At 41.6% G+C, this 25,046-nt stretch overlaps 1 long non-coding RNA gene across 5 annotated transcripts; it reads left to right on the forward strand.

Moving 5' to 3' along the window:
- Positions 1 to 24,421, forward strand: LOC107311534. Of its 5 annotated transcripts, none has more exons than XR_004306719.1 (7): positions 1 to 46; positions 735 to 847; positions 1,282 to 1,451; positions 2,734 to 6,657; positions 8,019 to 8,180; positions 17,904 to 18,070; positions 22,823 to 24,421. It is a non-coding gene; the product is annotated as an uncharacterized LOC107311534 (long non-coding RNA). The 5 variants fall into 5 exon arrangements; XR_004306721.1 differs by lacking the exon at positions 8,019 to 8,180 and having other exon boundaries at positions 2,734 to 6,252; positions 6,557 to 6,657; XR_001554119.1 differs by lacking the exon at positions 8,019 to 8,180 and having other exon boundaries at positions 2,734 to 5,500; positions 6,089 to 6,657.
- The last annotated feature ends 625 nt before the right edge of the window (positions 24,422 to 25,046 follow it).

The raw sequence follows: 25,046 nt of genomic DNA on the forward strand, positions 1-25,046 counted from the left end.
CTTTTATGTGTGCTGGTGACTCATCCAGAGCAGAGGCACAATGAAGGTGAGTTGCAGGGTTGTTTGTAATATGTGTTGGATCATTTCTAAACTCCTCCAGCCTTTTCCTCCCAGTTGCAAATGATCAGCTGAAACGCAGACATCTTCCTTACAAAATAACAATAAATCCCATATGAGTTTTACATTTCTATCTTATATTAATAATAATAATAATAATAATAATAATAATAATAATAATAATAATAATAATAATAGCCTTTGAGGAGATGTGCTATTTAGGGCTGCTTATAGGCATATGTAGAGCTTGACCTTTTGCTACTTGTTGACTCTCCTCATCCTTTTCCCTGTTAATTTTCAGGTATTTCTAGCCACTGTTATATCTTCATTATGCTGTCCCTGAGATGTTCTCTTGCTTCCTCTCCAACCGGCCCAGCATACACAACTATTTTTCTGTCACTCTTCCTATTCCTTCCAGACATTTCTTTCAAGCAGTCCTCTGTTCTTAGCTCCAGTCAGAAACAAAGCTGCAAGTTTCGGGCTTGGTTGAAAAACTCCAACACAGCTGTCTTGGGTGGGGTTGGAACCCAGTGACCTTTTGCAATGAATAAGCGTTGAAGCTCTGAATTAACATTTTCTATTACGTTTTAATTGTTCAACCCAGGCAGACCTGTGCTTAAGTTCAAACAGCTTAAGATCTAATCTTTTCCTCTCCTTTCCTCATGTCTACATCTAAGGGTTGTGATCTGCTCCACAGTGTTGCATCACAGGTCTGGAAGTGGTCTTTGATTATTGAATTGTATCTACTCCAATTGAAAGCAACCTCTGTTCTTAGCAAACATTTACCCAGGTAAGACACTATTTGAAACCTACTTGGCTGTCCCACACCTTATCTCATATATAGCTAAAAGACTCCTGACACTTAAAGTTCTGTGGGTTCTACTTGCCAGTGTTTCTGTGTTACCGTTGCTCTTTCTTCTAACAATTCCACCTGCTATGTTCCAATAAATGCATTTTTAGAGAGCAATTGCATATATCCAACCTTGCTTTTCTGCTCATTTCATGTAGAATAATTTCTCCAGTCACTTTATCTCTGTGGCAGTCTTTCTTTGCACTACTGTAATTTCGTTTACTTTTTTTTTTTTTTTAGAATGGGGGTAGCCAAAATTGCGCACAGCATTACAGATGGGGTGCCATACAGCTTCTGTGTAATCTCATTGACTCATTATTTCTTGTATGGGAAATATTTGATTCATTTTATGATCATGCCTGCCTTTCTTATAGATGCTCCACATCTGTGGCTTGACATCACCCTGAATAATGAAGCCCTACCCTGAACAATGAGGTCTTTCTTCTCAGCTTCAAACGAATTATCTTCTGGGCAGTTGCAGATATCCCTCTTATTAGATCCTAAGTATACTTTCCATTTCTGTTGCCCCAGACTTCAAGGTCAGGTATATTTTCCCAAATGATATTGCAGTCCTTCTCTCTTGGCAGTTTCTTTCTGTGCTGTTTTAGTAGCAAATTTCGTTAACACAATGAACTGTAGTTAAACCATACAGATGATTGCTAAAGTGTTACCATAAGATCCAATACTTCTGCCGGATGATCTCCACTGATAACTTCCCATCAATACAATCATGCCCTTTCTGTGGAGCCTGTTCTCTGTTTTCAGCCAATGTACTATCTCTTGTAATATTTTCCCCAAGCATTACATGCCCAAGAAAATGTTCTACTCAAGGCCAAAATAATGGGCCTGTCATCTTCCAGAATCTTGTATCCCAAAAATCAAAGATTTCTTCCTAACTTCTTGCCTTTTAAATTTCAATACCTATACTTCTTCAATTCTTAATCTTAGTCAGAAATTTCTTTATTGACTAATTATTCTTTCCCCTTCTCTATATACTTTTAGCACTTCATTTGGTTAGGTGCATTCCTTGTGTATAAGATGTATATATTTTCATTATCTGAAACATAGGCAGGAGATAGTTGTTCTACCCATGACAAAAGCTCTTCAAACTGATGTCTAGAGTAATTTACACTTGAATGAATTTTGTAAAAGCAAAGTGTAACCCCTTTTTTAGTTCCTGTTCACACTAATTTTAACCTGTTTCTTAGTTTAATGGTGGCATACAAATGAAATAAATATCAGTTAAGGATCACAGAATCACAGAATGACCTGGGTTGGAAGGGGCCTCAAGGATCATGTAGTTCCAACCCCCCTGCCTGGCAGGGCCACCAAACATACACCTTTACTAGATCAGGTTGCCCAGGGCCCCGTCCAACCTGGTCTTGAACACCTCCAAGGACGGGGCATCCACAACCTCCCTGGGCAGCCTGTTCCAGGACCTAACCACTCTCCTAGTAAAGAACTTCCCCCTAACATCCAACCTAAATCATCCCTCTTTTAACTTAAAACCATTTCCCCGTGTCCTGCTATTGTCAGCCCTTTAAGGATGGCTTAACTGAACTGATTGTTTGATCGTGTGATAACCAGGTAATGAGATAAAGCTAATTTTATAGAAGACAATAAGTGTGCAGTAAGAATGTAGGTTTCAGTTCGTGGTCCTTTGCTAAAGAGAGACATAACATTGCAAGTATTTTGGCAAATGCTGTTATATTTGCTTATTAGAATGATCTAATCCTAAAGTCAGACTGTCTTTGAAAAGTGTTGCCTGTGTCTGTTTAACTTTTAACACAGCTTTTATCTTTGTGTTTTTTCTTCCTGATTCTAAGGAAAGCACATTAAAAATAAAGTGGCCTTGCCAGGCCTGGCAACCACCTGTGATGTCCGGTGTGGCTGGAGGCCGAGCCATCTTTGTCATATCACCAGGACATTAACAGAGCTGACAGCTCCAGAGTCTCCAGGAGGTTCTCCATGAGTGAAGCTGGCTGCTGGTAAGGAGTAGGGGGACATGCAGATCAGAACTTCACCAGCACACGGCATTGTCATCTTCCCAGTGACTGGTGCCTCACTGCACTGGATGTTTGGGGACACAGTAGCTCTCCTTGTTTCTGAGAGGCTGCAGCAGCTTTTACCAGCATGCCAGGTATGGGCAACTGTGAAGGCTCTGGCAAGCCTTGGGTAACAGTGAGCCACTGCTTTCATCTGCATCTCCCATCATTACACTTTATCCTCTAATTTATTCTGCATAAGAAGCAGGGAAAGAAGAAGAAATGAGTGGCAACTGTGTTGAGTATTGCACCTCAAGTATGGGATTTTTGTAGGGAAAAAGCCCCCACATGAGACTTATTCCTGCATATTATCCTCAGGTAATGTATGTATTCTCTTTTTTTTATGTATTTTTTAAAGTCTTCTGACATATGGTACCTTTCAATTTACTTCAGGTCACACAAGAGACAAAGTACTTTGAAATGTAGGCTAAGTCATACAAAAGAACTGCAAAATCCAAAGGCAACAGGAATTTTTCCGCTGAGGGGACCTGAATGTGCAGAACTGCACCTGAAGGATGGTGCAGAACCAAGCAGAGTGGTATAACATGCACAGGTACTAGCCTGCAAGAACAAACGTGTGCACAAATTCTCCCCTCCAGGCAGGAGAAGCCCACAGAATGACAGAGAGATCTGATGAAATTCCAGCCCTGTTGAAGTGGATGGAAATGTTGCCATCAATTTTTCAACAAAAAATTCTTCCCAGAAGACCTGTGAGGAATTTTTTAATTGGATGGTAATTTGTGCTGGGAAAGATGATAATATAATGGGGAGAAATTTGATGCTTGGATAAATGAGCCATAGATACTGCATCTGTTAAAATGTGTTCTACCAAAGGGCCACTTCTCCAATAAGGACAGAGAAATGTGAGAAGGAAAAGAGCAGAAAGAGCCCATTTCCTGCCCATGTAGCTGTGTTGTATGCCAAGAAAGTCATAGTGCTGCATGAGTGCTTGTGGCTCTTCTTCATAGTCTCTGCTTCAGACAATCAGAGCTGATGAGGACTGACTGTAAAGTGCACTTCTGTTTTCTAACACAGCCTCTTTGGAAAATGTGATGTTACAATACTGGCCAGTCAGTTGGTCTGCCATTTTTGGTTGGCCTCTTCTGTTGTAACACGATGATACTACTTCTTTTCTTTGTTTTTCACCTGCTGTCAGAGAGATCAGGGTACAAAGTGCTGACTTCCTCCTAAACCTTTGGATCCCATTGGGATTTCCCAGTGCTGGGCCTACTTATTCCACATTTGAGGTTTCCTTCCTGGCAGTTTTTGGCATCTGCTGCAGAGTTGTGCCTCTGGTTTATTGGTACGCATTTCTCTTGCAGCATTCACTGGATATCTGACTTCCTCACAAACGCAGTCATTTCACAATAACCCTGTTAGAAAAGGAAGAACTATCACTTTTACTTAGATTACAAATGCAGGGGCTTTCATAGTGACCACAAACATGCAGCTGTCGAAGACTGATTGACTTTCCCATAGGGGATACACTGTGTTCTTGTCCAGAGGAGCTGAACCTTTTCTGAGTGGGTAGAGGTTCCTCTGCTGACATGGGGTGCAGCAGAAGCTACTGGGGTCCATCCCTGGAGAAGTGCAGTCACTAATTTAGGTGACTGCTGAGGAAGGATATTCCCTTGTTTTGGCTGATGAGCATTCAGGGTTAGTTCAATACTTTTTTTTTAAACTTTTTTTTTTTTTTTTAATTAGAAGAAGGAAGGGATGTGTTCAGTTTGTAAACACAAATGCAAACACATTCGGTAACCAAGCAGTTTGGCGAGTGTTCTGCTGATGAAGGATGAAGTTTGCTGTTAGGCTCTGGAATAATAGCATATGGCAGTAGATTGAACATTTGTCATTGAGTGATTTCATCTTCTGCACTAAAGTAGACTACCCAGCACGGAGACTGATATTTTACAAAGTCAGACATGACAGAGGGAAAAGTTAATCCTTCAGCCAAAGAATAATAGTCTGATTAGATGTCCTACTTCAAGCTGTATGAATATGCATTTAGACCATGCTGATTTTAATATTTCAAGACCTGGGTGCAGCTCCTAACAAATATCAGCTCATAGGAATGTTAAAAATGCTTTTACTTTCAAAGAAAATAAACATTTTTTTCTGTGCTTTTATGACTAACATCTTTTCATATTAAGATTCAGAGATAAAAAGTACTGAAATAATTGATGGAAGTTGATACTGTATGTTTGCATATTACATTCCTTTTTAGTGTAGATACTGAAAATAGATTAGGTTATTATTGACTTTGTTTCCAGAAAATGTCAGCATCAGATTCCAGTTAACACATTGCTCTGTCTAAAACCAGCCTTCTTTTGTGAGATGCAGAATTGAAGGGACACCATTGAAGCTTAAAGTACAGATCTGCCTCACAGACGTGTCCTGAAGAAGGTACCCTGTAAGATGCAACTAGAGGAAGAAATGCAGAAACAGGAGAAAGCTGTATTGGTTTTTCTTGACATAACCTTGCTGCACTGACACTGTACTTCTGTTGGTTGCCAGTGTGTGGAGGCTGAAGAATGTTTTTGCATCTGAGGTAGTTATAATCTCCTTTCTATGCCATCATTTTTTCCCTTCATTACTCTAAAACAAAACATTGATTGCTAAATGTTTAAAAGGACTCATCACAGAGTTGCTCTGCTTACTAAATGCCTTTATTTATTCAAGTCTAATTCATATGCTAGTGACATTTTCTTGTTTTTCTGTTTCTAGGAAAGATTCAAGTGGTTCTTTAAACCAAGAACTTCACAATGCCTTAATGGATCAGAGATATTGTTTATACTGTAAATCTCTTAATCTCCTGACATTTATATCATTAATGGCAAATCTTTATGAGTCTGACTTTGTGGGTCCCTCATAGCATTTAATAATGCTGTTTCTGATGGCTAGACATGTAAAGAGTGGGCACCCAGGGGCAGAGATTTAATGTGGCTCTGAGAAAGACACTTCTAAGGAAACCAGTCTTTATATCTTCATGGGCATAATGGCTCCAGGGGTTGTGAATCTTTCCTATATACTTTAACTTGAGGCTGAACAACTGTTACTTAACGGGACAGAATCTGAACAAGAATGTTTTCAATGTTCATGTCACATTCTATGAATTTGAGTTTATTTTGCTCTGCAGCAACCGACTACTTGGCATTAGCTGGAGCCATCAAGGATCTGACTTCTGCCCCTAGTTATGTTTCTGCATCATTGCACCACTGACCCTGAGTCCAATGTCCCATCTCATATCTCCTCTCTTGGCTCGCCACTGGCTGCATACTGAGTGTGGATGAGTGTAATTCGGTGAGCATTTTCTGACTTGTGGTGGGACTCCAGGACACGTCTGTTATAAGCAAGAAGAGTTTCTTAATCACTCGGGAATTTTTGGAAATTTTTACTCTTCTTGCAGATTGGTAAAAATCTGCTTCCAAAAAGCAATATATTTCCTTACTCAAAACACAGAGAGCAGAAGCTTCAAAAGCAAGGGAAGAGCTCCAGCATTCTCTAATCCAATGGGTTTGGTGTGTGCCAGCAGTCACGTGCAATTGCCCTCAAACAGACACATGCACCACTGCTGCAAACTCCCTCAGAAAATTTGTCTCAACAGATCCTGCCCTCAGAGTCGCCCCTACAACATGTGGTAGTGCACAGAGTTGACTTGTCAGAACTCGGTTGTCTGTGTGCTCAGAAGATTACGAAGAGGATAAAGTGAGTTATACTTATTCCCTCTGATTTAGTACTGTATCAGCACTGCTTTCATTTAGTATTCTTATATTGGTAAAATGTGGGCTTTCGTTGCAAGATTTACTTCTTAGCAATGAAAAACCTGATATAAACCAGAGTTTGAGTAGTCTTTTATTTTGCAACAGACCATCTTTAAATCTAGTGGGATAACTGTGCTGGCAGAGAGCACAGATATCTGTGTGCAGTATAGATTTAGACTCTTTTTCTCCAGAACAGGGGGGCAGAAAGTTTTACAGCTGGAATGCTGTGAAATCCCTTGTGTGGCCATCTGCCCTCCCCACACAGGCGCCATGAGGAAGACATGGCCACATGAGCACACAACCACTGATCAAGCGAAGTATGAACTTGCAACAGATCAGCTTTCTGATAAGCAATTTAATGACTCTTTCAAACTTGAAGAGATTTTCTCTCTCATCCTGGTAGGTTAACTCCCTCCAAAGGCCCTTCTGATGCCTTTGATCTTGCTTGTGGTACACAAGTGCCCCTGTCTCACAGAAGGGGCAGCATCTGCTGCCTCGTGACCAATCTATCAAGAGTGTCAAAAGAGATTTATCTTGTAAAGTGTATCTTCAAGGTAGGGACTGACTCCGCTCTTATTGCTTCATCTCATCCAATTTCTTCTTTCTGTCTCTCTCTTTTTGTTGTTGTTGTTTTATACTTTCTATCTTCTCTATTTTTCTCTCTGCTCATCACTGCTTGCATTTTTCTCTTTTTTTTTTCTTTCTCATTTTTCCTGCCTGTTTTCCATTAAGTTTTTCCTTTCTTTGCCTTTCTCATTCACAGCCTTTTCTAAGGTTATTTCTTCACTCTCTATTCACTTCCTTCTGTCTATCACTTCCTGCTCATCAGCTACATTACAACAGCAAGGAGCAGCTCACAGAGGCAAGACCAGATGGGATACATCCCAGAGAGAGCACATGTTGCCCAGAACACAGAGCAGAGATGTCTTGAAATGGTTTTGGTTTTGAGCACGTGTTACAGATAGGGAGGGAGAGGGGCTTTTTTCAACAGGCCTGCTCAATTGGCACACATGTCACAGCCAGGGAAGGCAGCAGAAGGAAGACAAGCTCTGAAGGCATGGTGAAAGGAAATCCAGAGAGGAGATACAGCTTTGCAATGCAAGGCAGCAAGCCAAGGAGAAATCTTTGAGATGAGGGCAGAGCTCTGTGCTGTGCATATCAGGCCCAGCATGATGAGGCCTGGTTTTATATATGGGAAGAAAGCAAATGCTGAGCGTGGTCCTGCTTCTGACCAAACCCTGCATGCTAGATGTATTTTTCAGGAGAATGTTTCCTGGCTTGCTCCTCATGATTCTTCTGTTACAGGGTGAAAATGGGCATCCACAGAACATATGCAGAAGTGCTGAGGAGCATGTGGGAGCTGTGAAATGGAACTACGAGTAAAAGAAAACTCATAGAGGTGGAGTTGGGGACTGAGTTAAAGGACAATATAAATAGAATCATCCACCAGATGCGAGGCTTTTCTGAGTGAGTGTTAGCATCAACAGCAGTTGTGACAGGCACTGCTGACTGTGGTTGTTTCTGAATGCCCACAAGCCATCAGCCATATAACATAGTTTGTGCACTGCTGGTGGTACTTGTATCTGTTCAGAAACACCCACTCTGACTTTCCTCTTCCTCCCACAGTTCAGTCTTGTGGAAGAGTGTGTAACACCCTGTGGTGAAGAGGAGGGGTGGCCTGAGGAGTATCAGGAGTTTATAGGTTAGGTTGCTTAGTGTGGGAAGGGGGAAAGAGATGCTGGGACTTTGCTCCTAGACTCCACTGAGTTGGATGGAACAGTGTAGAAAGACTGCTGGAGGGAGGCCACTGGTGATGCTGGACTCCAGGGAAAGCTTTCATATATGTGTGTAAGGGAGATCAAGGGGACAGAGATCTGCTGTGCAACAGCATGTTTAGGCAATTCCCACACTGCAAAGAAGCCCTGCACATATTTGGTATTGGCTTCTGTTACTCTGCAGTCCTTTCTCAGGTGGCCACCCCCTCCTCCCAGCGAAGTCCATCTGTTTGGATATGAACCTCATGACTTTTGGCTCTGTAGGATGCAGCATGTCACAAAACCCCAGAGCGTGCCTTTCTCAGCCTCGATGAGACTCCAAGCTCAGCACTCCAGCACTGCTGAACATCTATCTCCAGCTGTTTCTTGACAAACGACTCATGCCTGAGTCAGAGCCCATTACAGCTCTGCCTTGAGGGGTGCACTGCCCATGGGGAGGGAGATGTCTCTGGCTCTGAATCTGTTCTTCTGGAAAGAGCTTTTAGTCATGGCCAAAGCAGCTTTCCAGGAGAGCACACAGCTCTTTGTGCTGAGGAAATGTGGGACCTCTGGACAACATAGTCAGCTAGCACCTCTGGAATGCTTCTGAGATTCCTCAAAACCCAGACTGGTGCTGAACCTCCTGAGGTGCCACAGTTCAGCTGTGGACATCAGCAAGTCCCAGATGTGTCCCTTCTGCCAAGGTGGAGGGAACTGTTCCCTGATGCTACAGTGTCTGGGATCTCCCATGCCATGGGCTCTGATGCTGGTCCAGTCAGGGGCTCCTTAAAACTGAGGAAGACACTGTGGAGATCTGGTCTATCACACCTCCATCCTGCCCCAGCCTGAGGGACAACATTACTTTGCTGTTGGGGAGGCTCAAAGGGAGGAAATCTGGTGCAGCAACCAGGGCCTAGGCCAGGCTGTGGGTAACATGCATGCTGCAGTACAGAAACATGATGTCATTTCTTCATGAGTGGCTGGGAGCACTCCTGGCCAGCATGTGAGTTTCATTACCAGTCAGGGTGTACAGCAGTGCTTTCCAGAGACATGGCCTGTAGAGTGGGGGGAAAGGCAGTGCAGGACATCTCTCCTTTTCTGTGTTCATAGAGTGGTCAGTGTGGACACTACCTCAAATAAGAATGTCTTCAATATCATGGCAGGAAGGCACTGTTAGGTACCTGAGTGGTTCAAGGAGGACTTGGTTCCTGACTTCAGGGTTCTGCTTCTGACTGGAATGGATGTACTTGAGATGGCCTGCTTTTCCTTATATGTCACACCTGCCAAACATAAATATCCTTTAGGACTACGTGCATAAGTGCAGTAATTACACGTGAACTCTCCTCTAAAACAACACTGTACAGATTGCAAGTCCAGTTTTCAGTAGTTACAAAAGCTTTTTTGTGCAATGTCAACCAGTCTTGGTACTTTTATAACATCTCTCTTTTAGGATCTCCTCACTGACTCCAGCTTCATATTTATTTTAGTACAATCTTCTACCTCTCTCCTCTTTCTCTGCAAGCTCCAGTTCTTTACTATTCCTGCTGCTGTGGTACTGAGCCTCCCTGCAGCTGTTAGCTCCCAAGAACAGAGGCTGCAGACCCTGCAACTCCTCTTCAGTTCACAGACAGAGGTGCTCAGCAGGGATGGGCCTCAGCTCTCACACTGTCTTTGAGCGGAGCACCTCAGCCTCTCAGTTCCATTTCCTTGCATTTCACAAGAGTTAACTTAGTTAGCCTAAAGTTCAGATAAGACCAGCCATTCTGACAGCATGCAAATCTCAGCTGAGGTCTTTAAAGATTGGTAAGCTTCTGAGTATCTGTAAGCAAGTCTTTCAGTGGAGACTGTCAGGGAAATATAGTATGTGTATAGCACTGTTACTGGCTTAGTTTGCAATAACTCAATGTAGAGAATAGACTAGTGGGGCTGTGGATGTGGCTGTCAGAAAAGCGAAGGCATTTCTCACTTAATTTGATGATTTCATTTATTACCTTCTGCAGATATGAATTCACAGAATTCAGCAACAGGTCTGTGATTTTTCATGAGGCTGAACTGCTTTTCAAGCTGTTACCTCTTGCTGGCATGGTTTTTTTGTGGACATGCCACAGGATGTGTAATGCTATGGTGTTCTCAGCTGAAGTCACAGACAGCAAATAGAAAGCTCTGAGTTATGATCATACGATACCATAACCTGCCATGAAGAGTGAGGGAGATTAGTTAGCCAAAAGCTGCACAGATGGCTTTAAAATATCACAGAATGAGTTTTGTTTGGAACAGCTCTGAAGACCTCTTCTGGCTTTTCTGGAAATCTTGGGCTCCAAGCATCTTACGTCAGCCAAGAAGATGTAAAAAGCATTGGACAGGTTGGCGCTTCAGGCAACGTTTAGAAACCATGGTTATAAATGTAACCTGACCAAGTAAAAAAACCTACTTCTTCACATGATTGTATGCCACCCTTTTTTTGCTAAAGAAGAAAGAAACAGGCTGTGAGGTAGCTTGGTGATATACTTTCAGCTCAGTTTTCTGAAGAGTCTACAATCACAATTCCTGAGTAGTTGTGATGACATCTGACTCAGCAAGTTTGTTCCAATACATGCATTGCTGGCTGAAAACAAACAAAAAGCAAATGAGGAATTACTTTAGTCAGACTGCAACAAACAGAATTGGGTGAAACAAGCCAGATCAGAAAATTGTTTGTTGGATAGATTCATTATTGGTAGGGATGCTTTTCTTTTGATTGGCAGACTGCCCATCTCCATTTATTAGAATTATTACAGAGGTGCATCAGAGCTAAAGAGAAATAATCTTCTTCACACCTGGCTAACAGGTTGGTGACATGGGTGGGATGCTCAGACAAGCCATTATGTAGTTATTGGCAGTTTTTGGCTTTTAGAAAAACTTATCGTTTTCTACTCAGAGAAAGGAGATACTATTTATTCTGAATATTCAGAACTGCATCAGCTTAGGGTAAAGTCTTGCTGAGATCTTCCAGGTTTCCTGCTTTCTGAGCCAAACCTTAGCACAGATGTAACTGCAAGTTAGACAGACCTATGGAGTTTTGAGGATTCAGTCCAGAACCAAAACTTGAAGGAAAACCTGGAGCTTATAGGTTAATCTGCTTCCTCCCTTGCATCCCAAAGAAACAGGTATTTTTGGTTTGGGTTTGGCTCAGTATCTATGCAGCTGGCGTTCTGAAAGACCACATAAGAAGCAAACCAAACCCATCAAATTAATCATCATGCCATTTTACTTGTTGATTTATAATCAGAGGAAAACACTGATCATGTTTCACCTATTTGCCTTTTGCAAGTTTCCCACAATACAGGTAATGTGTTCTATGCTTTATACTCTGTATTGTTTGGCAGTAGCCTCATGAGATCCTTTTCGGGAGTATATGTCTTTGTTCTACCTTGGAGGTCTCTCATGTGGGTCTTCTGGATTTTTTTGCCTGTTCTTCTCAGCTACATAAAGCTTATTTTGCCAGGAACTTGGAAGAAGAAACAGGCAACAGGAAACACTCAGGACATGATGGCTCAAAGAAAAACAATCCCCGGCTGTTTGCCTTCAGCTTCTGAGTCTCTGATGTACCTGCCTGTACCTCTGGCCCTTGGCCACCACCCACCTTCCAGCCATTCCTCTCCTGCTTCTCCTCCACCAGCTTCCCATTGCCTGCTGAAAAGACAGGGGTTTACCTCAAAATTGCTAAGCTATTTTTGAGGCTAATTTCCTCCGTGGGGATTATGCCATGACTGCTGCAAGAACAGCCTCTATATACATAGTTAAGATGTATTTTCTCCCACATGACAGCTCTTTTTCTGTGACCACCAGTGAGCTGCTCGCACCTCCTTCTGTCTCCTTAGCGCACCGACCCTCTGCCCAAAGCCCTGACAAAAGTAAGTTCCCTGGCTGCATGAGAAGGGCTGAGGTAGCCACCAAGGCATCCTCAAACCCTTCCTAGAGCTGGAACAGCTCAGGATCTGTTGGCCTGTCAGTAGAAGTCCTCGCATGTGTCATTACACAACCATATAATGCTGCTCATTAAATCATTTGTTGACACATGTTTGATATTCAGCTCATTTACAATACTAGCTCCACTGAAAGAAAATTTGATTTAATTATCACTGTAAGTTCTTTCCACAAAACATTCTGCATTATTTTGAAATGCCTGGCTGTGAATGAACATTTTTGTAAGCCTCTAGTGAAACAATGTTAGATTGTCCTTATCCTTCCTTTTCACTGTCAAACATATCAAAGCAAACATGTCTCTCCAAATTTTAAGTAACATTCTCCTTAACATTTTGCATACATCTTGCAATACACTTCAAGTAAAACTATGTTGATTTATTTTTTACGAGTTCCTAGGCATAACGTGGTTTTATTTGTAGATCAGAATGTGCTAAGACTATTCAGAGTCACATAGCTTGGGCAGGTCCCACCTCATTCCTGCTCTTGCTGCAGCCTTGGAATCTGGGACCTTTTATCAAACACATAACAAGTCCGGAAAACATGAGATATCTTCCTGGGGGGCTGCAGCTGGACATGATCTCCTTGCCTTGTGTTCCTTGCTGTGAGTAGCTGCAAACAGGCTGGCCTCAGGAGCACTGAGCCCAAGGCCACATCCCAAAATACAGCAGAAGCAGGGATCCTTTGTCAGCTCCAGACCTCCCAGTCATTGCTCCAGGAGTGAATTTTTTAGACTGGTGAAGTAAAAAGTGGGAGAAGTGGGTTCCCTCTGCACAGAGGTATTCAGCTTGCCGGGAGAGTGAAGGCCAGAGGCCCTACGTTGCATACACTGTGTTTTGGTAATGCAATAATCCTATACTTCTGCACCATTTTTTTCTCAGAACAATGATCTCATGTTTCTGAATGGCAGACCCATTGCTGTAGAGCCTAAGCACTTGTGGTCATTATTTTTTTTTGTCCCACTACAATGGCTGTGAGATCTGTGTCTATTTCTCCATTTTAATTCAAATAGAAAGTATGAGATTTCTGCGATAGGTTTTCCTAGATAACTTGAATATTTGGGCCAGATCTCTACAAGAGAAGTATAAGATTCTACAGGGCTCCAACGTCACTTCTATGGGAGAGATAGAAGCAAAGCAAATTAACCCCTATTTCTGCATGAGGGTATCTACACTGGCAGTGAATAAGACCCTGCAGTGTGCCTGCTCTGGGCTGAGAAAAGGCTGTGTAAACACTGTCATTGCAGTGTGAAGATCCATCCTGAGAGCCAGCCCTAGCAAGAGTGCCCAGCAGGCCTGGGGGGGGGGGCAGGGACCAGTGCAGCCCTAACTGCATCCATGCAGCTTTGCTGGACCCTGGCTGTGGGCTGATAAAGCCTCAGCAGAATGCTGTGCTGATGGAGTGAGCCCCATGCAGCGATACGCTGACTTCAACTAGAATTGAGCTTATTTTAACAAAAACCCTCAGGATGCTCAGCTGTGGATGCATTCACTTCCTCCCTTGAACACAAGGCAGCCCAGTGGTGTGTGAGGTGGGGGAGCAGATTGCTGTCAGGGTGCTGGCCCCACTCCTTCAGAGCTTCCATGACAGCACACAAACATCCAGCCCAGATGGAGCTACTGCCTCCTTTGAAATGACAATTTGTTCTTTGTTTTGTATGTTTTCCAGATGTTACCTGCTGGCTTCAGGCAGAGGGGAAAAATTAATGTGAAGAAACTATTTTAGTAATTTGCCTGGAAAGCCAGGTGATTCTCCAAGCAGCTTGAACCACTTTTTAAAACTTCAGTAGGAAGAGAGTGAGGATTTCACCACAGGCAACTGTAAAACAGAGCAATCAGCTACCAGAGTGTCTTGAGAAAGAGTGTTTTGCCCTCAGGCTGAAGCCAAAACAAGCTGATCCCCTCTCCACCCATCAGCTGCCTACAAGACCAAACAGCACAAGCTCAGGTCTGACCTCCTGGTTTGTGGCTGTAGTTGGGTACAGGAGGCCATGAAACAGATATTTTTGTGTCCCTGCCTTAGCGTCACAATGAGATGGCCCCAGTTTTCTGCTTTATCTACAAAGATGGAGAAGGGTCTGGAGCATGGGTCTTATGAGAAGCAGCTGCAGAAGCTGGGATTGTTTAGCTTGGAGAAGGCTCAGGGGAGACCTTATTGCTCTCTACAACTTCCTGAAAGGAGGTTGTTGTGTGGTGGGGGTCAGCCTCTTCTCCTGGGTTACAGTGATAGAAAGAGAGGTAGTGCCCTTAAGTTGCACCAAGAAACTTCAGGTTGGGTATCATGAGAAATTTCTTATCAGGAAGAGCGGCGAGGTGTTTGAACAGGCTGCCCAGGGAGATGGTGGAATCACTGTCGCTAGAGGTGTTCAAGAAAGGTAGAGACATGACACTGAGACACACAGTTTAGTGGGCATGTGGCTATGGATTGATGGTTGGAATTGACCTTAGAGGTCTTATCCAATCTTAATGATTAGATGCAGGAATAATACAGTGCAGAGTGGATATTATGGTTGGGTTGATAGGGCATCATCCTTAACATATTAACCACCCTCTGGATGAAGCCCTCTAAAGAGCTTAGAGGCTGCTGGCCCATCCCTTGTAGGCTGATGACTTTGAGATGGCAGTTTAACATTTGAGTTCACCCCAAGCCAAACCAGTTTTGCTGTAACCTAAGAGCTCTTTTGTTGATGAAGCAGAGTGGGCAAAATGCAATATATCTTAATACACCTGGTATAATAAGTTTTTATGAGGAAATAAAAAATAAAAGGTTTCTTGAGTAGAAAAGGTAGACAAATAGCTTTAAATAAAAATATACCATTAAAGAACCTGAAATCATTATAAAACATGGAAAAATATGTCCATATAACATGCAGTACTGTCATAATTTCCCCTATTAATACACATTAAAACAGAGCAAAATGATGGCACTACATTTTGGTGAGCCTGTTTTTAGGAATGTGATCCTCATGATGCTTGAGAGTGCTGAACAGTTCCTTATATTCATTAGCTGAGTAAACAGACGTGTAAAATAGCACTTTTCTTGCCAGTGCCTAAAGAAACAGAGTTTGGTTTCTGGCAACTATAAATTAATCCCATTGCTTCCTGGAAGTCTGTCAGACTGATGGGACTTTTTTTCTTCTCTTTTGAGTCGGGAAATATGCTATTTTGAGAGAAGAATATCCTTGCATTCTTGGCTCCCTTTTTTTGCTGGCCTGGAGTACAGAGAATCAAGGCAGGTTTAGGTATTTTTGAGTAAATGCAAAAAAGATTTAAGGGGATATTTTCCTCCTGGGACTAAGGTACACACCAACATTCCCTCCCATCCTGTCCCCAGGCACTACTGTATTAGATAGGCACTACTGTATTAGATAGTGGTGCCCAAGATTTAGAAAGAAATCACTGAAAAAAATGAACTACTAATAGAAATATTTTTAAACCTCTTTGGTTACTTCTTCAAGAAGTATTTCATGAAGCAATTACATTTTTTCAAATGATAAAAAATAGTTGCTCAGTGGAAATTAATGTTTTTCTTGAAATCTCAGTGTTCATTTCTTCCAAAGAAAGAGCCATTAATCCTCTCTTTGTTGTTTGAATTTCAGCAGGTAAAGATTATTTTCTGGTTTTGCTCTTTATCTTCACTCTCACAAACTTTTTTTTTTTTTCTTGGCAATGGAGAGAGAAAGAAAAGGTGGAAAAACAGCAAAATGTAAACCATTATGAACAGGAAAAGGTACAAATGCAGGCTATACCAATCTATCTAACTTTATCTATCTATTTATCTGCTGGCAAGGCAGGGGTTGCATGTTGCAACCTTAACTTTTATCCTGAGGGAAATCCCACCAAAGTTAGGCTGGATAGTGCTGGAAGAGCAACTTGGAATTCAGGTTCCACATGAGCATGCATTTCTTTGTGCAATTTGACCATATCAGCCAATTCTTGATGCACAACTAGAAATGACCAAGAAATTAGACTGAATGTAGGTTTTAGAACTTGTGCATAACCAGCCCAGGAACACAGTCCATTCATCTGCTACTAAACCTACCCAGTTCACTGAACCAAAATCTATTTTCAGATTCAGACCTAGACTATGATCTAGTTTTGTACATAAATCCTGGAAAAAAATTCCTAGTCCTTGGCAGTTTAACCTTTTGTTTCAGTTTAATAAATATCTCCTTTCAGCACACTGTAGATTTGCAAACGTTGATTCACATCCTCCTGCCAGCAATGAGTAATCTGGCAGGCAGCTCTGTGCCTGCCCTTCCTCCCTCACAAAGCAGACTTTAACAAAACACTGAAGCGCTGGGTACAGATCATTTAGAGAATTCTTAATCAACCAGTGATAACTTCTTCCTTTGAAGCCAAAGCTGTGTTGTGGACTATACTGTAGGGTTTATAGGAAGCTTGTTATCTGAGTGGAACAAATGCAATCCGGCCTATTACATTTTCCTGGAAATTTTTGAAATTTTTGTGAATTTTTTTTTTTAAAGTCAATTTTTAATAAGTTCAGTATTGTTCCTTCTGTAATTTTTCTGGCATTTATTTCCTTTGCAATTTTTATCCCCTCTCCTCCTTTCCACAAGATGCTTAGGGACATTTTGTAATTCAACACAGCATAATGCCCAGTTTCCTCCTTGCAGAGATAGTGAATTGCAGATGACTGAGGGATGTTCATTATGTACAGGGGGGAAGTGGTGCTGCCATGCAGGCTCTGCACTGCACAGCAAGGAGAGAGCAGAAAACATGCTTGCCATGGTGTGAAATGACACAGACAGGGTCAACTCTATTCTCATATCACTAACAGAGCAGGAAAGAAATTGCATATTTAATTGTCTTATTAGATATTTAAAGTTAACACAATCTGTAAACTGAATGATTGTGGTTATGACTGCATGTGCACAGACTCTTACAAGCATGTGCAACGTTTCTCTGTGTCTGTAGTCTCCCAGGACTTCATCTCTGCATCTTCATGGTCTTTCCTTTTTACATTCTACTTTATGAAATCACATGTTGTCCTCAACTTTCTAATTTCACCTGAATTCTTAACACTTCCTCAGAAGCTCAAGCAGGCCTGGAGAAGAATGCCAGGGTCATGAATTTCCATCCTCTTATCTATAACCACTGTATCATCATGTAGCTGTGTCCAAGATTTTATCTGGGTCCATCCAAAAAGCATGGAAACTTTTCCTTGCTGCATCAATTTGAAGAGCCCTCTAGCACTGGATTCATCTGGTACTGACAGGTTCATGAGTCCCAGAATAAGGGTAGCAGTTCACTAGAACTTTACACTTTGGGACAAGCTACTATTTTTCCCCCTTTGTTTTTTTCATTCTTGTTACATTTACAGACAACAGCAATGTTTGTTTTCAACCTTGGCTTGCTTTTGGTTGGAAAAGCAAATTTACCTAGTCTTTAGATGGCCTTTCCATAACCCTGTGCTCATCACCTGCTGTGCTTTCACTTTATCTATTGTGTAGTGGTTGTTTGGGTGCCTCTTTGAGAATGATGGGTTTGGATTCAGCCCCTTGAAGAATCAAAGCAGAGAAGTGTTGGATCACTGGGATGGTCTCAAGTAAGCTGATGCTACCGTCATGGAGATGAGTACATGGACTTTCATGTTGCAAACATCTTCAGGATAAAGTAGGTAAGAAACATCCTTCCTGATTAATTCAAGAGAGCCACTGAGCAGGAATGAAAGAAACCAGTGAGAAAGCAGATGCACATGAATGGTGGCCTGACTGAAATATCTGAGAGCAGGAGAGGAAAACAAAACTTTTTCACCTGCAGTTAAAACCACAACATTTTCTGACATTACATATGGATTCTGTAAAAAATATTTTTCTGTGATCATCATAACAAAAAAAAAGGCATGGAATGGAAGAATTATCTGCAACAGAAAATATGTTTTAGCATCTTTTTGTCGCAACAAAGTGTAGCAGGAAAATGCAGTCTGATAGGGAAATAGATCAAACTTGAATATTTTTTGTAAATTTTTGCCTTACAGTTTGCAGTAGGCCCATAAATTAGGGTACTCTTTGCCTTTCTCAGTTGTTAATTTAATTGCAAGTAGGAGATAAAAAGGTGGCAGGAACAAAAAATGTTAACAAACAGTGTCTGTGTAGAACATACCCATCAAATATGTATTCAGACAAATAGGACATTCATAAATCATCACAAAAAGACAGACTATGCAGATTGAATACATTTCATGCTGGAGTGAGAAGGTTAAACTGGCAAATGACCCCAAGACTTTGCTACGTGGGGGAAATTTTGGAGCTGAACAGATCAATTATGGAATTCTTTCTTCATTAGAGACAGTCAACATCATGAACCAACACTGAATCCAATTGGTCTGTTACTAGTGATGACCAATCTCCATCCTCCATGGAAGAAGCTCATGGGAGTCCCATGGCTGGATCACTGCATGTAGAGGAGGGGTTGTGTTGAGTCCCTGCTGCAAAGGAAACAATTCAGCTAATAGGGAGTCACCCAAACCCAGATGCAGTCATGAAAACAGTTCTGCACAGATTCCTTTGCATTCTCATCTACTCTCCTACAGATATTGCTTGAATATTCCAAAGTACTGTTGCATGATGTAGGTATCACAATATCACCAGGTACTGTAACACTTAGAAACATTTTGGACATAGGATAATTGGCACCCAAAAGATTGATAGATGTCAGTAAGACAGTGTGTCTCCACTAACAGCTGCTTCCCAAATCACATTTGATTACAGATCTGAGGTAGCTTATGAAGGACACTGAGGGCAGAGAGACTTCTCTCTAATTTTCTAGGTTGCAGCCTCCTCATCCAGTCTCCTTCCAGAGATCCCCATATGCAGCAACACTGCTGAGGAAAAGCAGTCATGCAATTAACACCTTCCTAGCTCTGGTAACAGGAAGATGAGACAGAGGTACAGGTGCTGTGAGAACAGACCTTGCAAAGTACAACAAAACTTGCAGAAAATTGCAAAAGGTGGCATCAACAATATGCAGATTAATCTTATTGTTATAGATACCACGAAAGTGCCAATAGCAACCAATTTCAGTGTTGTATGTGTTTAAGATCACTGTCTTGTGGTTGCCTGGCATGACTATGGCAATGGTGACACTTCCTTGTGAGAGCAGACTAAGTGACTCTTACTCTCTTGCCTAGTATTCCCCTGGAAACAAAATCCCCAAACAAACTATAAGTAAATAAAATACTCAGAAAGTGATGTGTGTCTTCAGTCAAAGCAAAAGTGAGGAAACACTGACCCTTCAGAAAACTTCCACTAACAGAAAAGCCAAACTCCCACTAACTCCAAAGGAATTGGATGTGTTTCATGTAAGTTGCAATAATAAATGAGGGAACATATAAAATTCAAGATGTGGTGAAATATCGTGATGTGGTCTTTAGACTGATAGGGTCGAGGTTTTCCATGGATAAAGGGAAGGCAGCTCAAATTTACCAAATGAAACAGACACAGTAAACTGCAGCACTCGGCAGAGACTCCAGCTATTCCCTGACTGCATGTAGAGCATAGTGAAGACTGTATACTATGTCTGCAGAAGTCCTGAAAGTCTACCACTGAATTTGCTGTGTCTTATATCAGAGCTTACCTGCACTGTTTATCTCATTAGCCAGTGCTACAGCATCAATGTCTTTTCAGCTGAAACAAATAATATTAGTGATATATTCACATACATATTAAAAAATAGTAATAATAATCCACGTCTGACCTCTTTCAGTACTTCCTCTTGCTAGATAATTGCAAACTTCTGCTACAGTTCTGACAGACATTATCATGATGCAATGTTTTTCTTTGGATTTTTACAAAAGGTCTTGCTTTGATCAGTAGTTGCAGTTCTGGTAGTGGTGAAATATTCCACCATGGCTTTATTTCATACTTTCCCACATACTTGTGTCTCTGCCATGATTTATGGTGATGAACTTTTCAAGCCCACAATGGCAGGTGAGAAAGGTTACCCCAGCTACCAGAAACAAATCCACTCTGCAACAGATGTGAGGTGTTTGTGTAGCAATCACACAGACATTCAGGTCAAATCCACGCTCTGAACAGGAGCAAGGATGCCAGTTTTTGTTCTCTGGATTCAATTTCATGAGTCCATTTCCATGAGCCAATTGCTGACATCGTCTCAGAACAAAGAAAGAATTTGACTGAGAAGCCAAAACCAAAATTTTTTCAGAAAGAGCACCCACTTCTGTCTTTTACTATCAGTGTGTTGCACCTATCAAAATGTGTTTTCTAACTGGCATTAGTGGGGATTCAGACCAGCTGCCTACTATTCACAGCTCAATCTGCAGAATATAAGAGCTCATCTGAAGTGACCCAACTTGGTAACAATAGATGGTACTTTTTTGTGTGGCAGAGCAAAGTGTCCTGTGACATGAGGCAGATAGGTGATAAATCTGTGTGCCTCTCTGTGTAAAATCCTGCATAGCTTTGCAGCAGCGAAAGGCTGAAAGAGGCAAGACCCTCAGCCAAAGGCATGGGCTGTATTCAACAGTCATTGGTGCCAAGGTAATGCTGTCATATGAGCTGTGCAGTGGATGCAGAGCAGTGAATGGGCCCAAGTGAAACCTGCAGCCTGTGAACATCTACTGAGATACTTATGTAATGCAGTCAAATCAGGGAGCCTCTTCCAGTCCTTTGATTCTTTGCATCTGTCACATCCAGTAGTCCTGTGGATTAATAGCCCTGAGCCAACTACATGCCTGTTGTGTGGGACTCAAATATCCTCTTTTTGTGGTGCTTTTGAGGAATTGTTTTAAAATAGCTCAGTACTAAGCTTTTTCCTTTGGCGTGATTATTTCTATAAGATCTCTGCTTGAGATCTGCTCCATTCCTGTTTGTACCCAATACTGGGTTTATGAAATCTCAGTTCCTTAGAGCCCAAAAGCACTTGCTAAAATGCTGAAGCTGCAAAAAGAATCTGATAGGCCTCCTTTAATGACTAAAGTCCTCTTTTAATATACACTGCTGTAAAATAGAAGATATCCATTCCTCTCAGTTCAAGACTGTACATTAACTGTAGACTGATAGAAGAATTAAACACAAGGAAAGAAAATTACTTGTTTTGCCAGGGCTGAGAGGAAAAAAGAGAAGCCAACAAATGATTAATCATTTGTTTCTTGAGGGTTCAAGTATCCGTTTATGCATGAGTCATATGTCTAAATATTCAAGGTCACCAGTGACCTCTTGGACAACATTGCAAAATTTCTCCCTAGCTGAAGTGTCTGGATGCACTAAATCCTCTTATCTTTCTGGGCTTTCCCAGATCTATGATTTTCTTTTGATCACTGGGGACAAGTGATGTATTATTTAAAAAAACCTTTTTTTTTTTTTTCCTGTGTGGTTTCCATAGTCCTTACAATGATCTACCTGTCTTTTCTAGGCTTTTCTGTCTGTTCTATTTTATATGGAAAAAAAGTATCCAAATATTTTCAAGCACACTCCCAACCTTACCAAGTTTTACAGAAATCTTATTCTGAACCAAACTGATAGAGATGATAGCAGTTACAGAACAATACTTATGGAATCATTAATGGCCAAGTGTTACTCCATAAAACAGGAATAAGCAAAAATTCACTGGTTAATTTAACTGGGCAGGAGCCATCTTAGACAGTACCCACTCATCGTTCCACATCTCTGACCTCCAGATGTCCAACATCTAGAACATTAAATAAAGTGGCTATATTTTCATGTCCCTGCTAACTATTTTTTTAGGTTGTTGCTATTTTCACATCCACACCTTTTAGGGATCCACAGATATGTGCTCTAAGCTGCCTGTGTAAGATGGAGGTAAGATTTAGGATCTCATTCCTACAGATGTTCACAAGTTTAGGTGAGAGAACAGCTAGAGTCATGGTCAGGAATCAAAGTTATTCAGACATTTACTGATCATACTCTAATTCTTCATGAAACAAATCACAAGTATAAGAAATGAGATATGTGAGAAATATGTATTTGACTGTGAGTGCTAAGTGGTACTGCAATGCAAACAGGAACTTGATAGTAATGGAGGGGAATATAAAGAACTTCATAAATTTCCACAGAAGGCAGTTAACACCTAATGGACATATGAGCTCTCTGCAGTCTCAGTATACCAGTATGTAGTCTATGCCTTTGTCCTGACTCTCTTTCTTACTGCTTTTATTACCCCATTTTTTCTACTGCAATTATACCATTCATTTCTGTAGAGTTACATTCAGTTTAGATTTTGATTAAGCAACACATTTAATCATTACTACAGAACAGGAGCTGAAGCTGGTGAAGGGTCTGTAAGGACTAACAATTCTTGAATTAACAATAAGGTGTTGTATAGAAAGCAGGAAAACCCACTGCTCGTTTTGTACTGGCATCTAATTACACAAGTGTTGTGTAATCCACAGGAGGTAATTTTTCAGCTTTGCTCAGTGAGGGTGAAGTCTTCACTGGAGTACTGTGTCAACTCCAGGGCTGTGCATTGGATGAAAAATAGAGACTCGTTGGAGAGCAGCCAGAATAGACCAATAAGAATGATGAGAAGTTTGGAAAACATGATCTGTGAGAAAAGGTTCAAGGAACTGCTTTTTAAACATTTCTTTTCATCTGGAAAAATAAAAGTATCTTGAGATGAGACATGATGAAAGACTTTCAGTACTTCAAGTTTTACTGTTAAAGACAACAATGAATTAAGCCATAAAGGAAATTGAGAGAATGGGTTTAGTTTTTGTCAAAAGTTAGACAAAGGAAACATCTACTGTTAGGAAAATCTGGAACTGGAGAAAAACACCCAGAGTTGGTCTTGTGATTGGAGCTTTATAAGGATAAAACAGACATAAATCTGCTAAAAGAGCCAAGTGCGTGGCGTGGGCAAGGTGTTCACCTGATATCCGTTCCAGCCCTGTGTGTCAGTGATTTATAGACGCAATGTGACAGAGCTCTGCTGATCCCTCAGATTACAATCAGCACCTGGACATCAAAGGCTTCATCTGGAAAGATTCACTGGCTGCTCAAGTGCCAAACAGATTTCTGTTTTGGAAGGAGAAGGTATCTCTGGCTGTCACTCAGGTCTTCAAGCTACAACGGACAGAGTTTGCTGCCTTGCTCATTAGTTGAAATGAGCCTGCAATAGCATGGCAAGAAAGCTGGAAGTTTCTGTGAAGGTTTTAGTAAGGATGTTTGAATGGACCCAGGAAGCACAAGGAGTTGACTGACTGCCCTTCACACAGTATTTCTGCCCTGTTCTGCGCTGTTCTTGCCAATGGCTTTGTATCAGAAAGTCCTTCAGGAGCAACGTTCAAGTGGAAGAATAGTCAGGAGTCAGAAGGGCACCCAAAAGAGAGAAGTGGAGATTTGGTCTGAAATGGGTGTGGAGAAAGTGTTGTCCCGGGAAAAATAACCTGAGCACACCAAACTTCTCTAGTCTTTATTTCCTGCAGAGAGAAGTCAGTCTGCAGCGTCCCTGAAGTTACATTTAGAGGAGGAAGATGGACGGATGGAAGTACATAACCGGGACAAGACTGCTGTGTTGGCAGCTGTGCTTTCTCCTACCAGTGTCCACAAGGTCAAGTGATCAGAGAAGGAGAAAGGCTCTTGACTCAAATTTTCACTCAGATGTCTCTCCGCTGTTTTTATATGAATTCTGTTACTGGTGATCTGCCTTGGGCTTTTAGGAATACCATTTTTTCTGCTGTATACAATTCCATTTGGCATGACTGTCTGGATACAGCACTGATTGCTGACCTCGGACTTACACATGCAGTTGTCCCACCCTCATCCATCAACAGCGGTCCCAGGCACTTCAAACTCAACTGGTGCCAGCTGTGAAGATCTCTGTGGTCACAGGAGAGTGATGATGCAGAAGTGAGGACTGAAATTGAAGGTGGAAAATAAAATGTCAGTTATCTGTAAGAAATGTACTGACACAATGATGATAGAGATACCACCATCCTGTAACATATACAACAGATAAGTGCAATAAAGTTCTAGTTGCTAAGTTTTCCTCAGAATTTGTTTTCTCTTGATGTTTCCTTTGACCAGTGCTGCAATCTGAAATCCCATTTGGCCACTGGAGGGCAATCCAAACTCTTCAGCACAAATATTTCCAGTTTATCACTTGTCAAGTCACAGTATCCAGCTGTGTCTCAGGAAATGCAGTCTGTTTTTCTGCTCTCTTTCTCCCTCTTTGCACCCTTGCACACACAAACCACCAACAGGCTTGTATCTGTGAAATTTTATCACCATGGAAAGCCTTTCCAACAAAGTGCCAGCCATACCAAACCATGCTCCTTTACTGCTATGATTTATAGGGCTCATCTCCTATCTAGGTCTTCAGGGAATGTTTAACCTTAGCAGATAGGCTCCATAATCTGTAGGATATCTTCATGGCCATCTTAACCAGTGTCAAGCGCAGTAATGAAAAGTTGCATAGAGGTGGATTTCATACTGTTGTACTCTGCTGATGCCATGTTATACAGGACTGATAACATTTACTTGGGAAGACGTTTAGACACTTCAAAGAAAGCAGTCTTCACCCAGTGCAACAAAGGACACCCTGCTATCTGTCTGCCTAAAACATTAGGAGTGTCCCTGCTCCTGCCTAAAATTACAGGGTCAGACAATAAGAGTCAG

The sequence above is a fragment of the Coturnix japonica genome, chromosome 3, assembly GCF_001577835.2.
Source record: "Coturnix japonica isolate 7356 chromosome 3, Coturnix japonica 2.1, whole genome shotgun sequence".
Taxonomy (NCBI): domain Eukaryota; kingdom Metazoa; phylum Chordata; class Aves; order Galliformes; family Phasianidae; genus Coturnix; species Coturnix japonica.